This window comes from Eulemur rufifrons, unplaced genomic scaffold, assembly GCF_041146395.1.
Source record: "Eulemur rufifrons isolate Redbay unplaced genomic scaffold, OSU_ERuf_1 scaffold_125, whole genome shotgun sequence".
Taxonomy (NCBI): Eukaryota; Metazoa; Chordata; class Mammalia; order Primates; family Lemuridae; genus Eulemur; species Eulemur rufifrons.
The window spans coordinates 517370-543138 of NW_027182907.1; the positions used below are offsets into that span (position 1 = coordinate 517370).

A 25769-nucleotide genomic window follows, 5' to 3' on the forward strand; every position below is an offset into this window, starting at 1 on the left:
GCTTTAAATTGCTTTGTTTTAAATCTTAAGGGCAAAATTAAATATGTAAGGAGAGTGTTATGAATATAATATTGACCAAATTAACTAATAGAAATTGAAACCAAGAGGAAATTTAAAATACAAAACCGGTCATTTTTTTGTTGCTTTACACTTTTTATTATCTCAGGGAATTTAAAAATTTTTCATTTATTCTAGGCACTTGGGTACATCAGTTGAACAAAACAGACAAAAATCCCAGCTTCTACCGGCGAAGACCAGAGAGACACTAAAAGGTAAACATGTAAAATAAATACAGTCATACCTCAGAATCTTTAGGGGATTGGTTCCAGGATCCCCACCAATACCAAAATCTGTGGATGCTCAAGTCCCTAATATAAAATGGCATAATATATAACTCATATATATCCTCCTGTATACTTCAAATGATCTCTACATTACTTACAATACCAAATACAATGTAAATGCTATATAAATAGTTGTTATACTGTATTTCTTGTGTTATTTAATTTTTTTTCCTGAATATTTTTGACCTGCGGTTAGTTGAATCTGTGAATGCCTAACCATAGATCCGGAAAGCTGACCATAGAGATCGCTACCAGGTGTGAAGTGTCATGGGAAGAAAAGAAAAAGAATGAAGTAGGAAGGATTGAGAATTGGTGTCTGGCGGTTGCAATTTTAAATACCTGGCTCAGGCTAAGTATCAACGCTAAGTGACATTTCCTTGTGAGAGGATATTCCGGCTGTTTTGACAGTAAACGGAGTAGATGATGGGCAGGGAGGCCCTGCGGTTTAGTAGGTCACTGAGGTATCATTGAGATGCTGGAAGTAACGCAGGTGAGAACTAGTCTGATGTATTTTGGAAGTGGAACCAACGAGCTTTCTTGGCAGATTGGAAGTGAAAATGAGAGTGTGAGAGGGACCAAGGATGACGCCAAAGTCTGTGGCCTGAGCAGCTGGAAGGATGCCCTGACACCGGCACCTGGCTCTCTCTGTCCCTTTGACCACAGGCAGAGTTTGGCGGGTCCTTTGGTGGAGTACTGGCCGCTAGACTGGGACACTGTCACGTGTCCCGACTTCTGGGACGTATGCGATCCCGGGGAGGAGTCACAGGGGTCTGGGGCACGAACAGTTTTCGCATTGCAAATGCCAGCTGGAAGTGCTGGGCCTGAAGCCAGCGAATGACAAAACGATTCTGACTGTGACATTGAAAAAAACAATGGTCGGAGGGTTTCAGGACCTCGAGGTCTCAACTGCGACCGACAGACACCTCGTCCCCCGCCAGCTCGGCACCCTGCTTCCTCCTCAGGGCGCGGCCGCGGCCCACACCGCGAGCAGACGCCGCCCCTCCTCGGCCGGGCGGGCGCGAGCCGCAGCCGCCTGCAGGCCGGGCTGGGAACAGGCTCCCGCGCGCTCCCGCGCAGGCTCGGTGGCCATCTTCCGCGCGCGCTGTCCCGCGCAGGCTCCACCCCCTGCTGTGGGCGGTCGGTTCCCCGCAGCAGCGGCCGCCCAACCTGCGCGGCTCCAAGGTGGGGGTGGCGCCGCCCGCCCATCCCGAGACCGGGCCTGGCTGGGGCGGGGCCGGCACGGCAGCCTCCCCGGTTGCCTGATGAGGCCCCGCCCCCCGCCGCCCTGGGAGCGCGCGACGCCTCCGGGTGCGCCCGCGCACGAGTCTGGGCGGGGCGAGCGCGCCGGGAGCGCAGCTGCGGGCGTGAGGGCGGCGGGAGCCGCGAGCCGGCCAGAGAGCGGCGCTGCGGGAGCGGGCGGCCGAGACGGAGGTGACGGTGAGTGCGGCGCCGGCCCCGCGCCTCGCCCTCTCGGGCCCTTGGGCGGCGGCCTGAAGCCCCGAACCGCGGTGCCCGGGGGCTCCGCCGTGAGCGCGGACCGTGGGCTCCGGGCCGAGCCGGCGGCTCCGTTTCCAGCTTCGGGCGAGGTCTCTTCCCCGAGGACCCGCCCTTTGGGCTTCGTCCCTTCCCTCTGAGGAAGGGACCCGAGCTCAGCTCGGAATTCAGGCAGGCGGGCGACTGAGGCGCCCACCGCCGCCGCGGTAAAGCGGAAACGCAGACCCCTCCCCCCAACTTGGCGGGTCTGGCGGTCGCCAGGGTGGCGCGAGGGGCGGGCGGGGACGGCCCGGGGTCTCCAGGTGAGGGTTGGCGGGACGGGGACCCGGCTCCGGAGCCGGACTGTCGCCCGAGGCGCCCGGCGCGTCCCGCCCGCGGTCCCGCAGCGGAGCTCGCTGGGCTCGGAGTGGAAGCCCCGGCCGCCTCCTCGGAGGAGGAGCGCGGACGACTCTCACAGGTGGTTTCACCAGCTGTGGCTGCTGGTTGTGATTTTGGGTCCCGGGTGTGGTCGGCAGCGGCTCGCTGATGCCGCTTTGACGGCTGAAAAAGCGCCCCAATCCACTGACTTCATGCGTGCAAGAAACGGTGTTGAGATTCCTTATTACCTTGCCATGCTTTTAAATGATAAGGCTTCGCAGAGGAATTCGGTGGTGGTGTGCAGTTTGCAAACGTAAACGTTAAAGGGCTTGGAATACAGTAGATGCTCATTAAAATATTTGTTGAACGAATGAATCTGGAAGCATCAGACAAAGCTGGTCTCACATCTAGTAAAATTTAGGCACATACCCTTTTGACTAAGATTAAGGAAAAAACGTTGGCAAAAAACATGTAGTTTTGTTTCTATGCTTGTTTTGGATTTTTACCCAATCCGTGCCTACTTTGGAACCATCAGTTGTTACTCTCAGTACTACTAACATAGAAAGTAAGTTTGAAAAGTGAATTTTTTATTTTTAGAAAAGTTGGTATCCATTATCTATTTCTTAAAAACAGGCTTTATTTCTCATTTTCTTTAAAAATAATGGAGAACATAAAGATGGCGCTGGGATTGTATTTTGAGACCCAGCTTTATTTTTCATTGTGAATAAAGTTGTTTATGTGTTTTTGAGGGACTGCTATGGTCTTGAGTTTCATTTCCAACAAGGGAGAACTGTAAATTGAAGGAGGAAAAAAAAAAACTAATGTTGCACTAATACAATTCAACATTACCATTTACTCAAGAGATATTCATTAAACATCTCTTATGTGCTGAGATCTGTGCTGAGCGGTGTTTCTGGGGCCGAACAAAACTCACAATAATCCTTTTCTAAAACGAGCATAAAGTTCTTTCTTATAATTGATGTTGCAAGTCGAGACTGTCTTCAACCCCTAGTGTCTGCTTTAAATTGGGAAAGGTGGCAGCTGAACTGCAGGAACTGTAAATACATAACAGTCTATTGAAAAGATAATAAGTAACTTAAGAGGGCTAAGATTACTGGGTTACACTTTCATATTGTCAGTTTAATAAAATCTATCTACATTTTAAAAAGAAGGGAGGAAGAGATTTAACAGACTGGTGTTTTTATTATCTCTCTCTTAGTACTCTTGTACTCTCTTGTACTCTTTAGTACAGTGTATTTATTGAAAGGTCATGGACTTCTGGTTCTGTGTTCTGTAAATAATCTTTGCAACAGAAATATTTTCTATTTTTAAAAATCACTGATGATAAACATTGGATTCCTTTTCCATAAGAAACGTTTTTAAGTAAAGCACCATTTCAGGAATTTATTTTGTCCTTTTCTTTACTATTGACAGACAAATACAGTACTAACTTGGTAGTGCTGAAATTGGAAGGATTGTTAGTAATAACTTGTGGTTCCATCTATGGACTTTACCTGTAGTTTTACAACTGATGGAACTGTTTATTAAAAAGAAGATGAAATTTTTAGTATTGCATTTATTCCAAGGTTGCATTGCCTATTTTTATCTTATTTATATATGTTTAAAACAATATTTGGCCTCTTCAGCAGTCTGAGTTAATGTACTCCAAAGCCAATCTTGATCTTTACAAAATAATGTAGATTACCAATGATTTTTGCAGCTAGCTTTTGAATTTTGGTGGACCCTTTTGACTTGTCGATGCTTGTAGTAGTTTCTACATTGTGGAAAGTAATGTATACATTCAAATAGAAGTTTTAGATTTTAGACTTGCTGGCTATTAGCTCTTTGTGATTGTTGTTCCTAGGAATAGTAAGGGAAGGAATCCCTCAAATTGTCGTGGTAGAGAGTTGTGATAGTTTTTCTTTAAATGTGTATTTCTTGGAGGAAGCAATGTGTATTTCTTGACAATTTACCACTCTCAGTCTGGTGTTGATAAGAAATCTAATAGCGATGATAAAGAACAATGTAAGCAGGCTGTCATATGTTAAATAAAAAGTGCCTGGCATTTTTTTTTTCTTTTTTTCTTTTTTTGGATAAGCACATCATCAGAATTCTTGACAATCAACAGCATTGAGACATGTTCAAATAATTTTTCCAAGAAATCAGGATTCATAATGAATATTTTTTGTACTTCAGAAAACACTGTAGGTGTTTTTAAGGTATTATTCCTGTGTTGGAGTAGTTCATAATGTTTTGAGGCTGAGTAAATTCCAGGATTATCCTATTTTATGATTGTTGGAATATTTGAAATGTTGGTGTTTTCTTCATCGAGGTAGATGTGTCTGCTGGGGGGGGGAGTGGTTGATTTTTTTGTAAGACCCTTCAGAGTGATCTAGAAGGAATTTGTTTTCTCTCAGATGCAATTAATCAAGTGATTAAGAATGATGCTAACAAGGCATTTGCAGCTGTGCCCATGTTTGCCTCCTGTGTAGATTGTGAGAGTTTATTAATTAGCATTTGTAGAAAACATTTTTGAATTTTAAAATTTTTATTTCAATGCTTATATAACAAATTTCTCACGTTTATTGTCTAGTATAGGTTGCTATTATGTTTTTAATTCCCAGTTGTCTTTTTAAAAATCATGAAAATCTTTAGATTTCTAATCTGTTTTAGGATGAATCTGGGATTATTTTTAAGGTTTTATAAGATTTTTCACTCACAATGAAACATGCTTGTTGGTTTTTATATATTGTAGTTTTTTTTTGTTTGTTTGTTTGTTTTTTAATTTTAGAGACAGGGTCTCACTCTGTCACCCATGCTGGAGTGCGGTGGCATGACTATCACTCAACTGCAACCTCAGACACCTGGGCTCAAGCGATCCTCCTACCTCAGCCTCCCGAGTAGCTGGGGTAATAAGCTTGCACTGCCATGCCCGGGTAATTTTCAAAGTTTTGGTAGAGACGAGGTGTTGCTATGTTGCAGAGGCTGGTCTGGAACTCCTAGTCTCTACGTCTGAAACTGCTGGGATTACAGGTACTGGCCACCCCACCTGGCCTGTTTTAGTGTTTTTTTTATCTCCGTTTTTATGAAACAAATATTTTAACATTTTATTGAATGTTAAATGTTAGTAATGTGTCAGAATGGGGGGCATTGTAGGTTCCCTGTGTATTCTTGAGAGGAACTGAGTGAAACGTGCTTATCCTTAATGCTTGCTTGCTAGTTAGGTGATAGCATTTTTTCTGATTTTTTTCATGCTTCCTGGAAAAACTTGGAATTTAGCATATTAAATATTGACTTGCTGCCTCAGTTCAAAGCTTAAGTATGCTTGAATCTTTCTGTAATACTACTAAAGTATGAATGGACTAGAATTTCGTTGAGACTCGTCTGTGACTGCATCCAAATGTGGTTTCTGAATTGAAATGCCAAAAAGACTTGGTAATAAATTGTGTTTATTGTCTTTATCTTGACACTGTAAAATACCCGCAAATGTATTTCAGTCAAAATTATAGTAACACGTACTCACTCCTTTTCCTAGAATGCATTAGATGAGTCTGGATTAAATAGAGGTGACTTTGAAAATGACTAAATGGTGAGCCCTGATATCTCTGTTTTGTTGCTTGCCCGCTTAGAAACTCATGCTAAGATTTCTTATGACATCTTCCATGATCAAATTTTGTACTTGTACTCAAACCTAAAATGACTTTTGTTCTATTTGACGTAATAATTTGCTTTCACTTTTTGCTTAGTAAAGCAAAAATGAATTTCTGCTACATCTAGCATTGTGTATATTTTATTACCTTACACATAGTGGGAATTTATGGGTATCTGTGGAACTAGTATGGTCAGTGGATGGGACTTGGTAAGGCTAAGCAGAAAACAGTTTTCACTGTGCCTTCAGACCCTCTATAGATTCAGTCTCTACCTCTGGATGAGCTCTTAGTAAGATCAGATAACTTTTCCAGTAACTCTCAGGTAATAAAAACTCTTGTGGTCACTTGTCATTCGTAATCTTATTTTAGTCATTAGAAGGTGCAGTTCAGTATAATCAGTGTTGAGACGCTCACACAATTCTGAACTCTTCTTTGGTTCCCACTGTTTCAGACCTAGAAGCCTGCTTTGGAGGAAGATTCCTACTTGATTTCTCTTTTTACTTTGCCAGATTCTCTTCAGTATGACATCCTCGCCTGCTCAGGGTCCACCTCAGTGGGGGAAAGGAATCGAGGGGAAAGGTATGGTTTATTTTAGCTGATCTGTTTGTGATCTGGCATTTTTGCCTCGTGGGTTGGACAGGTTGTTCAAAGCGGACGCCTTAGGACTGCTGGAAATAGTTTTCTGGAGAATTCTATGTCTGGGACCCCCAGCTACAATTCCGGTGAAATAGTTCTCTATCTTTAATTTCGCTTCCCAGCTTTCCTCATCTGCGGGCCCACTTTGCCCAGGGTGACGTTCTGCTTTAGTGTTTAAGGTGGTTCTATAACATTTTAACCAGAACTGCCCATACTTTACTAAGGATGTTTCATTCGGCATAATTCCACTGGGGCCTCCGCATCCTCTATTTCCAACTTCTGTCAGATACAGTAGACCCTCTGTGTCTGTGGGTTCCACATGTGAGGATTCAACCAACTGTGGATCAAAAACACTGAACCCTGTCTCTAAAAAAAAGACAAATTTAAAAACTACAGGATAACAGCTACTTAATGGCATTTACATATAAGTAATCTAGAGATGCTTTAAAGTCTATGGATATGTATAGGTTATATGCAAACACCTACGTATTTTACATATGGTACTTGAGCATCTGGGGATTTTGGTATGGTGGGGTTCCATGAACCAAACCCCCGTGGGACAACTGTAACCCCCCCGTGACTGTACTTCTGTCTGTTTGGGACCTGCAGTCCATTGCTTCTGCCACCTCTGTTGCTGTCCCCCTTCCTGCACATCCTTACTTGAGTATTTTCCCTGCCTTGAAGCCATGGTCCACTATTATAATCTCTCCCTTTCATGCGCCCTCAGTTCCATGTAGGGCGCTCCTCCGTTGCACTCTCCTGGCCAGCCCTCCACCCCACACCGTTTACATGCAGTTCTCCGTCCGGGTGAGCCTGCACCTGGGCAGTAGACCGTGCTCTGAGGAAAACACAGCCATGCTGACCCGGGTCTCCCGTTCAGTGCCTGACCGCTGACCTCAGGCACTGAGGTGCTGACAGTGGTGTAATCCCAGGACATTTCCCTGGTTGAATCACTTTAGCATTCCCCTAAAGGACTATTTTACACCTCTCTCCTCAAACCTCTACCCTTTTCTCCATTTTCATCTGATAACGTGTTTCCCGTGTGTGAAAAATGAAAGCGATCAGAAAGCCTTTCCATGTCCCTCAGGCCTCTGCCCATGCTCTTTGCATTTCCTGCTGTTCTTCACCCTGGTCTGCAGGGCTGCCCTGGTGTTCTCTGCCTTCCTCCCGTCAAGGACACTGCGTTGCTTCCGTGTCCATCCCCTCGTGCATGCCAACGAGATGCGTCAGTGTCCTGTTTTTACCGGATCATTCCTGTCAGCATATAGATATATATGCAGCATATAGATACTGAAATCTCCCATCTTTAAAAAACCTTGTTCCACACTGCATCTTTCTTTCGTTACTACTCTCCAGAAAAGTTGATATTTGTGGTCTTCAGTACTCCCTCTCTCTCTTGGATCCACTACAGTGAGGTTTTATTTATTTATTTATTTATTTTCTCTTCCATTCTACTATAGCAGCTCTTTTTTGAGGTTACTAGTGACCTCTTTGGTGAATTCCAATATCAGTGAAGATAGCAGCAGTCACAGCATTTGATGTGGTTGATAATGTTCTATTCTTTGAAACCTTCTTCCCTTTGCTTCTGGGATAGTACTGTTTATTTTCAGTTTCTTTTGCTGGTTCCTTTTCATCACTCCAACTTCTAAAAAACGAGGCAGTGTTCCAGGGATATATGTTTAGACCTCTTCTGTATTTCTATTTAGTCCCTTGTGATCTCATCTCATCTAGCTAGAAGTATATATTTCTAACTAAAAATTTTATCTTTGGTCTGAATTTCTTTCCTAATCTCCAGACTTGTATGTTCATCTGCGTACTCAACATTTTCAGCTAGATGTCTAATTTAACTAGACATCTAGATCCCAAATTTAACATGTCACAACTGAACAACTCGTCGCCTCCTTCTTCTCTCCCACCCATTCCAATAATTGTTTCCATTCCAGTCTTCCTCATCTTTTAAATGTCCACTCCCTCTTTCAGTTTCTCTGGCCCCAAACCACATAGACGTCTTGACTCCTTTCCTTCTGATACTCCCCCATCTAATTCAAATAATTATCACGAAAGTACATTCTTTATCTACTTTAAAGGCTGCCTTAACTATACATGGAACCACAATTTGCTGCCACCGCTGTAGGCAACCGTAACTTCTTGCTTGTGTTATTTTCATAGTCACTCGTCTCCCCGCTGCTTCTGTACTTTTCTATTCTCAACGCAGCAACCAGGGTGATCCTTTTAACGTGAAAGTCTGATGATTTCACTCCTGTGTTCAAACCGTTCCGTGGCTTTCTGAAAGTAAAAGCCAGAATATTTACTGTGCCTATAAGAGCCTCCGTTGATCCGTACCTCCTGCCTCTCTGGTTTTGTGTCCTACACAATCAGGTTTCTCCTTGGCTTCCTCTACTCTGGCCCCCAGGCATCCTCCAGGTTTCTTGAACCTGCCAAGCACAGTCTTGCTTTCGTGCCCTCAGGGATAGAGCATTGTTTTATATATTCACTGCAGAGTCCCCAGGACGGTGGCTGGCTCACGATGGGCACTCAGAGTTCCTGAACGAATGGCTGCTTGTCTTGTTACTCCTGATTCTGGTTACAGCCCTATGTGCATGTTTCTATAACGAAAGTATTTGAACTTCCCCTCAAACGGTATAGTCCTATAAGAATGACGTAGGAACAGCTTTAGATACAAGAATATAAAGTAAGTTTCCAGTCAACTTTTGTGTATGGGAAGTGAAAATACACAGTGAAATGGTAAGGGACAGAGGAGGTAGGAAAGGAATGAAGAGAGCTAAGGCAAATGAAATAAAGAAGAGGAAAACCTGGTTTGGAAATAGGGTGACAACATGTAAAAAATTTATTTTGGGCTTGCCCCATATTTCTTTCCAGTTACATTTCTTGAGTTCTGAGTGTTGGTGATTTTCATGGACTAGACACTTCCAGTTGGACTATACTGTACCCTTCTTTTTATCAGGGATGTAGGCTCAGGTGAGATCAGGAGCCAAAACTTCATTGTTCTCCTGTGTTTTGCTCAACTCTTTTTGTTAGAAAAGAGGAGAAATTACTGAGAAAGCCTAATGGTATTCTTAGCAGTTTTTATTTATTTATTTATTTTTTTGTAGAAACCTCCAATAGAAGTCTCATAGTTTTGGGGAGGGATTTTCAGTGTACAAAAACGTATTGGTATGCCTGTCCTCTTGGTACCGTGCCGCCTATTTCGTCCCCCCTTAAAAAAGGAGAGGAATATAAGTACATTTATTGTTTTGCACGGAAAACTAGCAGCGAGCTAAGATAATCACAAGTTTATTGAGTAGTATTAAATGCATATGCTTTTTTTTTGTGCTCTTGAAAAAAAAAAAAAGAAAAATGCTTGTACAGACTTCAATGCATAGTCTAAAAATGGAGTTTAACTGATATTTAGTTGGGAAATGAGAGCACAAGGGGAATTAATAACATGCAGATTCTTAGTATTTCATTCTGCTGAGACAAGATTTTTTTTCTTTTAGCCATTTTCCCCCTGAGCTGTAGGTCTCATTTTCTGTTGGTTGATAAAAAAAAAAAAAAAAATCTTTTAGATAAATTGTGGAAATGAGTAGCTTGGTAGTTCCTGAATGAATAAATAATTTTATGTGCAAGTGTAAATTCTCCTCAAACCAGTCTACAGAGTTTCCTTTTTTTGTGCAATATACAAAAATTTGTCTTTATTGACTTGTGGGACTTTTATGTGGCCATAATGTAGACTTGGTTTTCATGGCTACAGGGAGTGTGGGTGTGTATGTGTGTGCATATTTCTTTACAGTTTTTGTAATATGAACATGTAATTTAGACTGATATGCTATATTTTACTTTAACTCCTAATTACTAATTTGAACAAAAATCAGATTTGGTATTATAGTTTTCTTTCACGTTAACATAAACATGACCTTTATACTTCTTAAAAAGTCTATTTACATACCAAATAAAATGATTTTTGGATGACACACAAGCAGTGTTTTCCTATGGTTCTGAAATAATCCTAGCCTGAACAACATAGTGAATCTATTTTATAGACTAATTGGGTCATCTTCATTAGAATTCCACATTGACGTACTTGGATTCATATGTTAGCATTTCACGTATGAAGTAACCATCTTGGGTTAATAAGATCCTTATTTCTGAGCTGGTGTGTAGTCCTACCACTAAGTTTATTTCAGCTATAGTCACGGTTTTCTGTTTTTTCTTTTTTTTTTTAAAGAGACACGGTTTTGCTCTGTTGCCCAGGCTGGAGTGTAGTGGTGTGATCGTAACTCCTGGGATTGCTGTGGCTAGCTGCTAGTTTACCGTGCAAAACGATAAATGTACTTATACTCCTCTCCTTTTTTAAGGGGGGACTAAATAGGCGGCACGGTACCAAGAGGACAGGCATTCCAATACATTTTTGTACACTGAAAATCCCTCCCTAAATCTAGGAGACTTCTGTTGGAGGTTTTTACATTGGTGATCTCCTGCCATTGCTTCTTGAGTAGCTGGGACCACAGGCGTGTACCACCGTGCCCAGCTGAGCAGAATTTTTTTTAGAGATGGGGTCTTGCTGTGTTGCCCAGGCTGGTCTCGAATTCCTGGGCTCAGGAGATCTTCTTGCGTCTCACGACCTCTCAGACATTCTCACCTTTGCTCATTAGACTCTACCCAAGATAGTCTGTTCAATTTTTCAAACATGCCATGCTTGGTCTTGCCTTAGGACTTTTACACTAGTCATTGCCTTTGTCTGAATGGTCTTTCCCAGATCTTGAGCCTGGCCCCTTAACCTTAAGGTCTCAGCTTATATATCACCTAACTCACCACGCAGTTTAAAATAGCTTCCCCATTACTGTTTTAATTTCTTCATGGCATTTCTCAGTCCTTGAAATTATGTATTTTTATGTATATTTCTTATGAGAGCAGGGACCTCCTTTGTCTTGTTCCCTGCTGTCCACGATGCCCAGAATGCTACCTGGCACCAAACAGGTGTGCAGTCAAGTGTTGAATGGATGAAACCAGGTACCGGTCTCATTGGTTCTTTGTTATGAATGACTTTACTGTACTAGTATTTTAAACTGTCAACAGCATATTTCTTCTAACCTAGGGAAGACAGCAACTGGATCAATCAGACAAAAGCCTGGTTTTAGAAAAGGGTGGGACAGTTTGGGAACTGCTCTGATCCTCAGCGTGTTCCGTGGAGCCAGTGGTGTGCTGGAGTTGGTGAGGTGCCTGTGCCTCTGGCTCCGACTGCGTGCTCGGTGCCATCATCTGGCAGCTTCAAACTGGCTGTGGTGGGACAGTTCCAACATGGGAATGGGCAAAAGGTACCAATCAGGGCTTTTTTTCAAAAGAGGTGGTGGTTCAATATTTATCAGGAGACCACTGGGTGGGCCCATGTGGAATTGCTGGTGTTTGTTGACTATTGCCAATTTCTTATGTTTTAACCTAGTAGAGTTACCTGTTTTGGTTTAAAGATACTTTCTTCGTAGGAGTTACTGAAATTACCTCAGTGCTTTAGTTTCTTTCTTTTTCAAAGTTATGTTCCCTTCACATGTGATGATTACTTTGAGATTCACCTAATGCATAAAATTTGACAGGTCTTACTCAGTTGCTGGGGCTAGACGTCATATCTCACTGCAACCTCCTACTCCTCGGCCCAAGTGATCCTCCTGCTTCAGCCTCCCGAGTAGCTGGGACGACAGGCATGCGCTGCCATGCAGGGCTAATTTCTTCTGTTTGTGTTAGAGGTGGGGTCTCACTCTTGCTCAGGCTGGTCTTGAACTCCTGAGCTGAAAGGATCCTCCTCCTTCGGCCTCCCAGAGTGCTAGGATTACAGGTGCCAGCCACTGTGCTGGGCCTTAAAGTAGCAATTTTTAAAGCCACTCAAAGATCCTTTAAGGGTTTTATAATTTAACTGTTTTTTCCTTTGCCACAGGAAAGGTACCTGTTACCTAGGGTAGAGTAGGCTGTTGCTGTTTTGCCTTGTTTTTAGCTATGTCCTTTCCTGTGTTGTATTACTGCTTGCTCGCAAGCTCTTGTAGTCTTTTTCTGTTCAGTGGCCATTTCTCTTACCCCACAATGCTACATCCCAGACGGTGCGTGTGTTGCAGAAAGCGCTTCTCACAGGGTAAAGAAGAATAAAAAGCATTGTAGTCAACGTGGACTTTTTTACTGAGAAAAGATGTATTTCTTGTTTAGAGACTGGCAGTGTAGTCACTAAAAAATGTTTTTCATCCACATTATATGTTTGTGAATGGATATGCTGGTGTCTCTGTTTGTTGGAAGGTAAAGTGAATCTTGAGATTCACTTTAAATTCGAGAAAAGTGTTTAGAATTATTCCATACGTTTTGCTGTTTTAAAAAAAATTATTTTTTAAAAAGTTTCATTCCACAGTGAGTTTCTAGCCTCCTCTTTTTACATTGATATTGTTGTTGTAAACTGTTCTAAAGAAGCTTAGAAACTAGTCACACAGTAAGTGGCATAACTCACATTTGAAGTCCTTTCTGATTTTTTAGAGTCAGTAAGCTTGGGAAGCACTGTAAAGTGGCAGAAAGAATATGGACTTTGGAGTTAGACACACCTCAGTTTGATCCCTAACTCTGGCACATATTTGCTGCATGGCAAGTTCTTACCCTGGGTGATTTTTATTTTCCTTTTCATTTAAGTGAGGCTTATTAAATGAAGTAATACACGTAAAGCACTTGGCTTGTAGAAGATGCTAATAAATGTTTCATTTCCTTTCTGCTACACCTTATGGTTTCAAAATATCTTGGGAGCCACTTGGACATTTCACTTGAAAGTGAATTGCAGTCAGGAAACTGGAAATAGACGTAACCCAGGTGGACTCGTATTTTAGTGACCTTCTTAATTTCCCTGTCTGAGAAGCAGAGTGGTTCTTATAACTGTTCAAAATATTTGACTTCAAGGCAGGTTTTATTGTTAAAAGCTAAAATGGAACCCATTGGGATAAGTTAATTATTGCTGACCAAAATGGCAAGAAAGTAACTATTTCTATATTTCCTGAGAAATTGAAGCATTTGTGCTGTATGCATAAGGATGGTAAATTTTAAAGGCTAAGAACTGACCCTTTGGAAAGAAATATATGATGAAAATAGGAGGGGAAAGTGTTCAACCAATAATCAATTTTTTTTATCAGATTTAAGAGATGGTGCTGATTCAGACATGTGCACAGTGACACAGGTGCTAAATACAGTGCTGGAGGGAGTACAAATCTGTGGAACCTGTTTCAGAAGCACTTTGGCACATGTCACAGAGCAGAACTTAGTACTTCCGAGAGTACATCCTAAGGAAATAACCCATTTTTCTGTTTTGCGGGAGTGAGGGGAGAAATTTTTTTTTTATTGTAACAGCCTTATTGAGATTATTCATATAACATAAACACCTTTTTAAAGTACATATGTCAGTGTTATACAGCCCTTGCCACTATCTAATTTTACAATATTTTCATCACCCCCCCCAAAAAAAAGAAATTAGCAGTCATTCCCCATTCTTCCCTCTCCTCAGCCCCTGGCAACCACTGACATATTTTGTCTTTCTAGATTTGCCTCTTTGGACATGTAATATAAATGGAATTATATGCTGTGTGGCCAACTGGCTTTTTTTCATTTAGCATAATGTTTCAAGTTTGATCTGGACAGTGTATATCAGTACATCATTCTCTTTATGGCTAAATATTATTCCATTGTAGGATATACAACATTTGACTTCTCTATTCACTAATGAATAGATAGTGAGTGAGTGAACCCAAACAACTATGATGAACGACGCTGCTATGAAAATTCACGTACAGGTTTTTTTGTGTGGATATGTTTTAATTTATCTTGGATATATACCTAGGAGTGGAATTGCTGGATCATATGGTAATTCTATGTTTAAGATTTTGAGGAGCTGCTAGACTGTTTTCCAGAGTAGCTGCACAATTTTACATTTCTGTCAGCAGAGTAGGTAATATGTGGCCTTTTGTAACTGTCTTCTTTCACTTAGTATGTTCAAGGTTTATCCATGTTGTATGTATCAGTACTTTCTTTTTATAGCTTTATAATAAACCTTGAATTCACATAGTATAAGGTTTCTAATGGTATTCTTTTTGAAAGTTATTTTCACTATTCTATCTTTTTGGCATTTCTATGTGATTTTAGAATCAACGTGTCAATTTCTACAAAAAAGTCTGCTGGAATTTTAACTAGAATTGCGCTTACTCTATTGCTTAAATCGAGAAGAATTGACATGTTAACACCATTGACTGCACTGATCTATGAACATAGTATCTCTATTTGTCTTTGCACATCATTTGATAATTGATTAATAATTCATATTTTTCATATTATAAATGAACTTTTCTTTACAGTGTCAGTTTCTGACTGTTCTTTGAACAATTGTTTTATAGAAATAGATTTTATTTTTGAGTATTGATCATGTATCTTGCAACGTTCCTAAAATCACTTTAGTTCTGCTAACAGTAGTCTTTTGGTTTTCCCAATTTCATTATAAGATTTAGCATAGCCTCTGAGTTCTTTGTCAGCTTAGAGTTGAAGAATTGCGTAAGCTTATGAATTGTGATATCAATACCTTGCAAGGAGTGATGTGCAGCATCCCCAATATTTGTCTTCATTTTTCTTTTAATGAAATATTAATATTCCTCATAATATGGAACCTGGACATTTCAAGCTACTCTTATTTAAGTAGTTGAATTTATAGGCAATTTCAGCAAAGTATTTGATTCTGATGGAGGAATTGCTGTTTGTTTTCATGGCTGGAATTCTAACCATCTGTTCAAATTATATATTTTGGAGGGCGAATCAATTGCCTTGCTGATGATTTTGGGGGACAAGGAGAGTATATGGTAAGGACTTTCATGTTTGTGGCTTGAGCAGAACTGTGTGGATCATGGTATGATTTACTGAGATGAGGAAGAATGAGGAAGCAGTGGATTTATGATTATCAGTTCAGCTTGGACAGGTTAGATTTTAGGCCTGTTTGCCTACTGTGTTAAATGCTTATAGGTTTATTTGGGTGCTTGTAAATGAAGAAATATATTTTAGGTTAAAAACAGGCCTGAGGTCCCATAGCTAGTCATTTACAGAATTAGAACTGAGGTCTTGGGTGCTCTGACTAAGCCCATGTTGTTATTCCCTTATGCTATATTATATCCTCAAGGCAGAAAAACATGCCTGGCTTTGGCAATAATAAAATGTTCCCTGGGAGCTACTAGAAATACATAGCAAAGTGGAAGCTCAGCTGCCTGTGGAGTCCAGGCAGGTAACCGTGAGCCAGGTTGTAACATGAAAGTGTGGCCTTGTCTTTGGAGAACTGCGAAGTCCATGCCCCACCTAGAGGGTTCACTGTTAATCGGCTCCAGCAGATTATTACCATGTGGGAACGTGGGTGCAGTATTGCCAGATTTTCTGATTTTTCAAGAGAGCCAGAAGTGTTGATTTTTCACGTGAAGTCTTCTGATTTATAAATGTAAGTAGCTATCCTTTAACACACTGTGGAGACCAACCTTGCGTGGGTCCAACAAAAATATCTGTCTGCTGAATTCTGCTTACTGGCAATGTTTGGTAGGGTTGTACCGGTATACTGTGGAAGCAACAACAGATTTATATGATGGGAAAAGGGTGGTAACCATATATAATAAGCACGTTACAAGTGTTGAAGTGTAGGTTGCTTAGTTTAAACATGGTGGTTAGTCTGATGTTTGAGTTCAGTTTTCATATGGATCAGTTAATTATAGATAGGGGAGAGGGAATTGCTCCCTGCAGCTTTTTGCCTCCTAATTGCATGCTTTCATTTGCAGATAGGGCCGGTTTGGAGTGTGTGGATTTTTGAGTGAAACCTCTTCCCCAGATGAGAAGAAACCTTCAAGGAAGAAGTACTGGCAGTGAGTCTGCAGCGTCATCTGGATGCATAATATGGAATGTTCTAAGCCCAGATGTAGCTGAATGGGTGGCTCCACTGATGAGGAGTGGTAAGTCTTATTGTCCCCACTGATAATTAAATAACCTCAATCCTTTCCATAAAAATAGAACGACTTCTGCATTCTTAGCATTTACTGATGAACAGTAAGTTAATTTTTGTATCACTGGGAAAGACAACAGTGCAGTTTAAGAGAATTCTTTATCCCTCACAGTGTATTTAATGTATGGTTTCAGAACCTGGCTTTCTTCTTCCAGTTAGGCACATCTCTTCCTTTGCTGATGTATTTTTCTTTTTTATTTCTTCTTCATTCCAAGGCCGGAAATATTCTTGAAATATTCAGCCAACACTGAAGTGATGGTCATGATGGTTACTGGTATCCATGGTAATCTTAGTTGTAGTGGATCTCATTCCCTCTGGAAGTGATTGTTCTAGTAATGGATACGAGAGACAGTTTTGGCTGATGGGACATAAAATAGAAATCTGCAAGGGGCTTCTGGGGAAAGTTTTCTTGCATTTGAGAAAAGGAAGAAAAAAGATGGTCCCTCTTCTCTCCAGGGCTGGTTTTATCTGGATGTGACTTCTGGGACTGCTGTAGCCATTTTTCTAGTAGCTCGAAGGCGATGCCTCCATGACGGAGGGCAGCACCAACAGGATTGCAGAAAAGTAGAACTGGAGCCCCGTCTACTGTGCCTAGAGCCACCCTACCTGAATTGCTTTATTGTTTAAGTAGTTTTGCCTTGAGATTTTCTGTTATTTGCTATAGAAATCATCCACATTCGTTTGATTTCTTCCTTTTCTGATTACCCAAAGCCCTATCTTTTAGTGTCTCAGGCATTTCTACTTGATTATGTTTTATGCTGTTCAGGAATGTTTGAAGTCAAAGGCTATGTTTATATCCCTATCGTGTCTGACATTTATGTGCTCTTCTTAGTGAATTCCTAAGTACATATTTGTTGAACTGAATTTTTTGAATGGTGGAGTATTTGAAAAACCAATCCACGGAATTGAATAGAGATTTTCTTCTAATTCACGTCCTTTTCTTTAACCACACTACTTCCCTCTAGGATTATTAGTGAAGTTTGACTTTTTATTTAAGACGACTAGTGTGTAATATATGTTCAGGTGGTTAGTTCTACTCTAAAACATATTGCTTGGATTTTGCCTTTTGTTTTTGTTTTTGTTTTTTTTTTCTTTTCTTTTCCCAACTTTATTCAGAATGGTCTGCTCCCAAGGTACTGATTTCACACAGGAAATGTACCGAGTAAAGTTACTGAGCTAGGGCCAGTAACAGAGATGGAGCACCGCAAATCCTTAAGAGTTCAAGCCTTGCTGGAGTGGGAAGATCTAGCCACCTTCTGACCACATTAGGCAGAAGGCTCAGAGTCCTGGAGCCAGACTCTCCCCTCGTCAGCCAAATACTGAACAAGTCTTGAGTCCTTTATTTCTATATCCAGGAGTGCGGTCTCACTCCCTGATACTACCTGCTTCCTTCCAGAAGTAGCAAGCCTGGCTGGTAGGGAACCACCCTGAGGGATATGGGAAGGGGAAGTCTGTTCACTTTCCCTATTTTCCAAAATACTAGAGGTGGGGTTGGCACCCTCCCCTGGCTCTCTGAGCCTACAGAGCTAGCCCAGTCTCCAGGCAAGGCCAAGATGCCCTGGGACTTAGCTAGGGGAGGGAGGTATAGGCATGGGGTGCTCATCTGTCCTGGGGGCTGCAGAGCCCTGCCCCTTTTCTGGGCAGCAGTAGGAATACAGAAGCTAAGCTCACCAAAATCCTATTGGTTAATGTTTCTAGTGAATGTCCCAGAAACATTTTTTTAAGTAGACTACCAAACTACCTTTCCTCAATTAAAAATTCATTAAACTGCTAAAATCCCTCCCATGCGCTTTTTCTTGCAAATCAGATATTTGTATAAACAAACAAAAATAGGAAAAAAAAAAAAAAAAAAGAAAGGATATTTTCAAATGGAACTTACTTTTTAAGTGATGAAGACATGCACTTGGGGGTGGGTGGGCAGGAGTTCTCATTTGTGTTTTAAAATCCCAAATTAATGAGCATGATAAACTGTTATTGCTGTCACTGGCTTTACCCCAAGTGGCCAAGTGGCACTGTCTGACTCTCTACTCTGAGTTCTTGGTGGGTCCCCCCAACCCTCCCCTAATCCCCACCCTTTCCCTTTCCATTGACTTGGGACAGCCCTTGTCGACATGCCAATCACAGTGGGAAGAGGGGAGAAGGGGGGAGGTCACAGTGCATGGGGTTCAAGGTCACAGTGGGCGGAGCAAGGAGGATCACAGTGCAAGTAAGTCAGGTCGTTCCCTCTGCTCAAGTCCAGCTGTGTGCCATGGCAGTGCAACCCGTGGCGGACGACCCAGGAGGCGGTGACGGCAGCAGCGGCGGCATCCTTTCTTGCCTGCATTTATCTGCGCTGTTTGAAGCCTTGTGACCCATCAGGACCCAAAGGCTGTCTGATCACATTATTGGGCTGCCTGCTGTCTTCGGGTTGGGAGATCCTGGTTGGCCTGTCGAGGATGGGTTTCTCCTGCTCCTCCTCAGGGCTGGCACTGCCCAGGATCCGCTTCCGGGCCTCGGCGTACTCTGTCTCCCGCTGTGCTAGGGACTTGACCGGAAGGGCTGGCCTGCTGGTGGAGTTGGGGCTGCTGACCACACCGTTGCTGGTGGGCCTCTTGAGGATGCGGATCTGTGGAGGGGGCCCCGTGGGAAGGCTATCGTCCTGAATCACAATGGGCACTTTGGGAGGAGATTTGGATTTCCTGCCCGCTGTCTGCCGCCTCCTCCCAGCTCTCAGCGACCTCCTCATCTTCCATCTTACTCCTGCCTTTTGTTTTTGTGCAACTTTACCATCAGAACCAGAATACTCCTACATGTTTGAGTATTGGCTTTCAGTCTAATAAATGCAATTTTGCTTTCTTCTCCATTATAAATCTGAGAATAAACTTTGTGTTTTCTGTGCTAATTGTAAGAATGAGGGACATGAACATTAGGAAACATAGTTCAGGAATGGTTTGTATTTGGCTTTGGAGTGCACATTCACAATAAGATTCCCTAAAGTGCGCATCTCCCACTGTGTTTCTAGGACCCTGTGTTTTGGGCGGGGCAAGAGAAGAGGTGTGGTGGTGAGTATGGTAAGAGGGGTCTTGAGCCATAGGATGGATTATCTAGTTGCTTATATTTTAAGGCTGTATGAAACAAACCACTTCTTTTTTTTCCCTTCCTTTCTTTTTTGCCAAAGTCAAGATATTCCTGTACTCTTCTATCTTTTAAGTTATTATGATAATCTCAAAAAAGTATGGGATAAGGACCTCTTTTTCTTCTTGAAAATCTATGGTGTTGCTTTCAGTTAGGTTAACAAGAACAATCATGAACTTGTGGTTTTGATTTTACCAGGTAATCTAGTAGTACATTTTGAATCCTCCAAAAAGTGATTTACGTTAAGGGAAAATTTTAATTTTTTTTTCTTGATAGGTTGTGATGAATATCTGGGAGAGTAATTTTTAAGAAGATAGGGAAAGTTATATGATGTGCTTTACCCATCAGTTTAAATGCAGTAATATCATTGTTTAGTAATATAAGAAATTTAAATCACTAAGGTCAACTTTAATGTGCTTTGTTTCATATAAGTTTTGATGGGTTTGTAGGAATGGATCATGTGTCTTACCTAAGCCAATCATGGCAGGCATGTGACTTAAGCCTGATGAGTCAGAATGAATCTTAAGACATTTGCTAGGAATGCTGGGATGAAGGCACTTTTTTTTTTTTTTCTGAATTTCAACCTGAAAACGTAGTCATTGAACTCCTGGCAGTTATCTTCTGACCATCAAAGGAAAGCTAGTTGAATAAGACGTCAACACTGAAGGAACAGTGGAGAAAAACCATGCCCTGGTCACTTCAGTTGAGCTGCTAGCTCAAGCCTTCCGTGAAGGTGCTATGCCTTTACACTGTCAGTTATACGAGTCAGTAAACACCTTGTTTAATCCAATTTGCTTTGGATTTTTTTCTCTTACATGTATGTGAAAATGTCCTGATACATCCTTCTCATCACTCATTCCATACCTTTATAATAAGAGTTCAAGCAACTCACTAAATCTTGAATTGTGAATTAGGCAAGTAAACCTGTAATACAGTTATGCCGGGTAGCAGACAATGCAATCTACTCACTGATTTTTTTTCAGTACCAAATACAAGGACTAAGGTGGTAAACAAATATGTAGTCCACGCCATTGCAAATGGAGTTTGTTGTTAACTCGATGAGACTGACATTATGTGAACAGTCTTCCTATGAATGTATTCTTACCAGCGGAAGTTAGGGTTCTAGAAAAAAGGAGCATGTGTTCATCTACAGTGATTGGCCCTTTGGCAGGGACTCCTGCTGAACCCTTGGCACCTCTAGAACTGTAAAATAAACAATTATGGGCAACTTGGAATCTGGCTGACTTAAAAAAATAAATACAATAAGTCATTATTAATTATTTTTTCAGAAGAAGAGTTTATAAAGGTACAGGACCACAATCACTTATTCAAAATCTTGGGGCCCACATGTGTTTTTAAATTTCAGAACCTTGTATATTTTAGGAAGTTTAATTTGGTAGACATCCCTCATTATCTGTGAGAAATTGGTTCCAGGACCACAGATGCTCAAGTTCCTTATATAAAATGGCATTGTAATTAGATATAACTTACACACATCCTCCCATATACTTTAAATCATTACTTCTAATACCCATTATGATGCCTGTATATCACTTTATTCATGAGACAAATTCAAGTTTTGCTTTTTGGAACTTTGTGGAATTTTCTTCTCCGAGATGTTTTCCATCCATGCTTGGTTGAATCCTTGGATGCAGAACCCCTGGATCCTGAGGGTGGACTGTACATACTGTGTATTTAATGTGACTTCTCTGCTGTGGTTTGGATGTGATTCGTCCCTGCCAAAAAAATTAGTGAGGCAGTGTTGGGAGGTGGGGCCTGGTGGCAGGTGTTTGGTCAGAGAGGTGGATCCCTCCCTTGTGGGAAGGAATGGATCAGTTCTCTGAGAGTGGGTGCTGTAAAGTGAGGGTCCTCTCCTGTGTGGTCTCCCTTCACACAGGCCTGCTTGCCTTTCTGTTTCTCCACCATGTGCTAGTGCAGCTGAGGCCTTTACCGGCAGCCAAGCTGATGCTGGTGCCATGCTTTTGGTCTTTATAGCCACCGGCATTATGGGCCAAATAAACTTCTTTTATTTATAAATTACCCAGCCTCAAGTATTCTGTTATAACAACACGAATAGGTAAGACAATCTTTTTTTTTTAAGGAATGGACAGGTGGCTTTTTTTTTTTCCTAATACTACAGATAATAATATCTTAACATTAGTTGAACTACTAAATAAATGCCAGGCTCTGTGTAAAGTACTTTTCTGTATTATCTTAACTTACCTGTTTAGTAAATTGTATTCATTTATATACTTGAGAAAATTTAGAGAGGTTAAGTGACTTTATCAAGGTTCATTCATGGCCGGGCGCGGTGGCTCACGCCTGTAATCCTAGCACTTTGGGAGGCCGAGGCAGGTGGATCACTCGAGGTCAGGAGTTTGAGACCAGCCTGAGCAAGAGCAAGACCCCGTCTCTACTAAAAATAGAAAGAAATTATATGGACAACTAAAAATCTATATAGAAAAAATTAGCCAGGCATGGTGGCACATGCCTGTAGTCCCAGCTACTCGGGAGGCTGAGGCAGTAGGATCACTTAAGCCGAGGAGTCTGAGGTTGCTGTGAGTTAAGCTGATGCCACGGCACTCACTCTAGCCTGGGCAACAAAGTGAGACTCTGTCTCAACAAAAAAAAAAAAAAAAGTTCATTCAGCTAGGAGATAGGAGAATTGAGATTGTAACCTAGAGCTTTTGGCTCTGAGGTCTGTGCCCTTAACCGCTGTTCAGACTGTGGATTGTGCTGTGCTGCTCAGGGCCAGTGCGGAAGGCGTCATGTCTTGCCCACTGGGTTACTGTTCTTTTCAGCAGGGACTTTCTTGAGTACATGGTGAGAGAGGAAGGGAAGGGGGAAGAAGGGACTCTCTTGAAATCTTACTGTACAGGGAAAAAGAAAGAAAAATTTTAAAATGCACTTTTAACCCATCACATATCACAGCTACATGATGGGCTAAAACAATTGAAACATATCTCTGATGCCACATTTTCTAAAATAAAATTCTATCAGTGTTGTCTATCAGAAACATGGGAAGGGTAATCGCAGCCCAGTGTCCACTCCCAGGTTCAGTCTGGGCACATCCGTGAGTATTTTCTGAAACTTGATTCCTGGGATTGGGATTCTAGGGGTAAGGATAACGGCACGTTAGTTAGTCTTTTAAACTTTAATTATGAAGTTCTGGTCTGTAATCCTAGGACTATTCACTGAACTCATGAAATCTTTAGAATTATAATATTTTTTAAGTCTGCCCATTTGAGCAGAAAATATTTGTTATTTTCTTCATTTTTATTTCTTTAATTGGTATTGAGATTTAACATTTTTGATTTTTTTTTTTACCTGTTTTCATTTTTCCTTCAGGATTTTAAAAGATTTTAAGTGGTCTTCACAAATCTATTATTCTTTTGGAAGAGAGATGTAGAAAATTAAAAGGAATGGACTCTGGAGCCAGATTGTTTATTGCATTGGCTAGAACTTCTAGAACATTGTGATTATAAGGAGCATCTTGTCTTGTTCAATAATTAATGCTTCTGATGTTCCATTAAATGCTTACATTTTTGGAATGTTTATAATATTTTGACATAGAGTATGTTTTTCTTTTTTAAGATGCACCTATGTCCTAGGAACGATTAAGCATTATGTCTGCCTTTGAGTGTGCTTTATAAATGTGAAAGAGATCGGTTTGCTGGTTAAGACTTTTTAAAATCAGAAGTATATGTTGAATATTGTCAATTCAATTTTGACATCTGTATAGGCCAGATTTTAAAGTGTGTATAAAATGATCTTAAAAAGTGTTTAATTGTCACTGTGTTGCAGTTGCTACAAACTAAAAATAAAGTTACTTTTATCTAGTTAAACTGCACTGTAGTTAATCTCTGGTAGTCTACAAATATTTTGCTTCTATGGTAGTTTCAAGAATATAGTGCTTATTTTATTTTTGTGCTTTTAAAAATATAGTTTTATACTATGTTGACTTATGTTTAATTTATATATGTTTTATTAAAATATCTATGTGGTCCTAATATGTAGGAGCTCAGTGAATATTTGTTGAATAAGTTAATTTTTGTAATTATCTGATGAGTGAGTTATCTTGATAGCTTATTTTTTCACTGGTGATAGGAAAAGCATATAGCAATTTTAGAGATGGAAAAAACTCAGAAAATATTTATGCAGTATTAACAGCTTTAGTTTCCTGGTTTCGTGGTCATATGGCTGACTTCTGATCCTGATTTCCCATTCTGACTTGATAGCATCTTGCTATGCGTACCAGTCTACTAGAAGCAATCTGTTGAGTTTAGGTATTGAGCCTCCCACCCCCCACAGAGACAAAAGGAATAATCTGTTCACCAAATGTGAGAGAATGTACACATTGTAGAAATTGAAATTTTTTAAAACCCAGAAATACAATGGGATATTTTTTCACACATCAGCTTTAATGGCTCTGAGTTTTTCCCTTTCTAAATGTTAATATCTATAAAGAAGGAGTTTGGGAAACTTTCAGGGAATAGAATAATTGGTATTAGCTCTTCAATTTTGGGAATTTGATCCAATATGAAAATCTTCATCTATAGCTAGAAAAAATGTATATAAATATATATATTTTTAAGAGACAAGGTCTTGCTCTGTCATCCAGGCTGGAGTATAGTGGTACAGTCATAACGCACTGTAACTTTGAACTCCTGGGTTCAAGCTATCCTCCAACCTCAGCCTTCCAAGTAGCTAGGACTACAGGCATGCACCACCATTCCCAACTAATTTTTAAATTTTTTTGTGAACATGAGGTCTCACTATTTAGCCCAGGCTGGTCTCAAAGCAATCTTCCTGCCTTGGTTTCTGGAAGTGCTGGGATTATAGGCATGAGCTACTATGTCTGGCCTATAGATAGAAAATATTTTAAAGTCTGATAGTAGTTTAAAGTTTAGGGAATGGAAACTGATATTAAATTTCCAGTTTTTTAGTTAGTGGTCCAGTTTAGAATTATCTGGAAATAATTGCCATCTAAGGGGATATGCTTATGTAAATAGTGTTGGTGATTTTAATTAATTAGCTGGCCATTGTTAGGGTGAGTGCTTTTCGTACACTAAGCTCTGCCTGTCACTTCAACAAGCCCTTTTGGGGCAACACATGGTAGCTCACACCTGTAACCTTAGCACTTTGGGAGGTGGAGGCGGGAAGATCGCTTGAGCCCAGGAGTTTGAGAACAGCCTGGACAACAGCAAGACCCTGTTTCTTTAAAAAAATAAAAATTAGCTGGGATCATGGCGCATGCCTATAGTCCCAGCTGAGCTAAGAGGATTGCTTAAACCCAGGAGTTTGAGACTGCAGTGAGCTATGATTGTGCCACTGCAGTCCAGCCTGGGCAACAGAGCAAGACCCTGTCTCTTAAAAAAAGAAAAGCCTTTTTTTTTTTCCTTGTGAGACAGAGTCTCACTCTGTTGCCTGGGCTAGAGTGCTGTGGCATCGCCTCGCTCACAGCAACCTCAGACTCCTGGGCTCAAGCAATCCTTCTGCCTCAGCCTCCTGAGATGCTGGGACTACAGGCATGCACCACCATGCTCAGCTAATTTTTTTCTATATATTTTTAGTTGGCCTGATAATGTCTCTCTATTTTTAGTAGAGACGGGGGGGGGGTCTCGCTCCTGGTCAGGCTGGTCTTGAACTCCTGACCTCGAGTGATCCACCCACCTTGGCCTTCCAGAGTGCTAGGATTATAGCTGTGAGCCACAGTGCCCAGCCTAGAAAAGCCTTTTTGAGCCCATTCCTTTCAGCTGGGACTGACTTAGTCACACAGGTTTTAATTTCATGCAACTTAGTATGTTTACCTGAAATGCTGATCTTTTAAGTGAATTAGGAGTGGAAGGTGGGAGAATGATCTTTTCAAGTCACAGTGTTAATTTTTCCTCCCCACACCCAGGGTCTCATGTCATTCTGGTTCTCTTAAACCTATAATAAACCACTGAGTTTTAAGTTCCTGTATAGAATGGAATTCTGAACCACTTACTTCAGCTGCAGTTGTCCTCTACCCTAGGGACATAGAAAGTGGTTTAGAGTGCAGTTTCTGCTACTGGGAAGAACTACTGATCTCCCTAACAAGGATAACTGCACTGATACATAGCACTGGTAGGCTGCAGCCCACTGCTAGACACGGCCTGCACT

At 41.2% G+C, this 25769-nt stretch overlaps 2 long non-coding RNA genes and 1 pseudogene across 4 annotated transcripts in view; 1 reads left to right on the forward strand and 2 right to left on the reverse strand.

Moving 5' to 3' along the window:
* The window catches only part of LOC138379714 (uncharacterized), a 171056-nt gene that overhangs the window by 94716 nt on the left and 50571 nt on the right, over positions 1-25769 (reverse strand). The window lies entirely within an intron of this gene.
* Positions 200-25769, forward strand: part of LOC138379715 (uncharacterized) — a 34227-nt gene continuing 8657 nt past the window's right edge. The window contains exons 1-3 of one of the 2 annotated variants that reach the window (XR_011232286.1): positions 200-272; positions 16291-16461; positions 16727-16869. This is a non-coding gene — a long non-coding RNA (uncharacterized lncRNA). Of the gene's footprint in view, positions 273-16290; positions 16462-16726; positions 16870-25769 lie in introns of those variants that run through there. The other variant, XR_011232285.1, reaches the window with a different exon arrangement.
* LOC138379717 (SUZ RNA-binding domain-containing pseudogene) lies at positions 18772-19243 on the reverse strand (annotated as a pseudogene).